Genomic DNA, 971 nt, shown 5'->3' with positions numbered 1-971 from the left:
ATATATATATATATATATATATATATATATATATATATATATAACATAATATTTTCATGTACATATGCACATTTATATAATACAATAATGCATATACATATATGATGGATGTGCTCTGGTGAGATAAATTTTACCATCACTGACAAGTTATCATGTTTCTGTGAGGTTTTGCAATGATCACGGACCCAACAATTGCTATTAAAGTAAGAGAATCACTTGTATTTCTTGCTGCAGATGCAGCATACATCTTCCTGTCCCCACCCACACACACACTTCATAGATTTCATAATAGATTACCTGCTACAAGTTTGTTGTATTCAACTTGAGGCCTTTCAGCATGTTTTAGTACGTAAGTAGCGATGCCAGATCTGAGCAGACCAACTCATCTAATATCACCACACAGGTTCTATTTTCCCTGTTGCATGCTCTACATTAGCCCGTTCTAATAAAGATTCCGGAATCTTCCTGACGCCATTTGTTATTTCTTTGAGGCCAATGACTTCTGTCTAATACTGAAGACCCCCACTCAGGTGATTAAAGTCAAAATAAGCAACAAAGATATCCAGAGTTAATGCAGTACGATCGTTTCATGCGACTCCATTTAATTAAGCAATGTGAACATTACATCAAACATAAAATGTAGAGCAATCTTCAGCTGCACAAAGATCTAGAAATTTAATGAAATTACATTTAAACAGAAGGACATATTTTTATAATTAAATCTAAACTCTCCATGTAGAAAGGAAGAATACAAAAAACCATTTTGACTTAGCCAGACCATACAGGCTAGTAAATAATTCTAAGCAGATTTTTAACTGTCACTGATTTTATTTGGTATTTTGCTTCTGATCTATGGAATAACTTATCAGACCTAGTGATTCAAAGCTTAAAAGGACACTGGCATTTTCTTTTTAGGGTAAGGGGGTAAACAGTATAGACAGTAAACATGGATGATATAGCTATAAAATTTC

This window comes from Octopus bimaculoides, chromosome 12, assembly GCF_001194135.2.
Source record: "Octopus bimaculoides isolate UCB-OBI-ISO-001 chromosome 12, ASM119413v2, whole genome shotgun sequence".
Taxonomy (NCBI): Eukaryota; Metazoa; Mollusca; class Cephalopoda; order Octopoda; family Octopodidae; genus Octopus; species Octopus bimaculoides.
The sequence above is the reverse complement of the archived record's forward strand: the minus strand, read 5'-3'. Positions refer to the sequence as shown.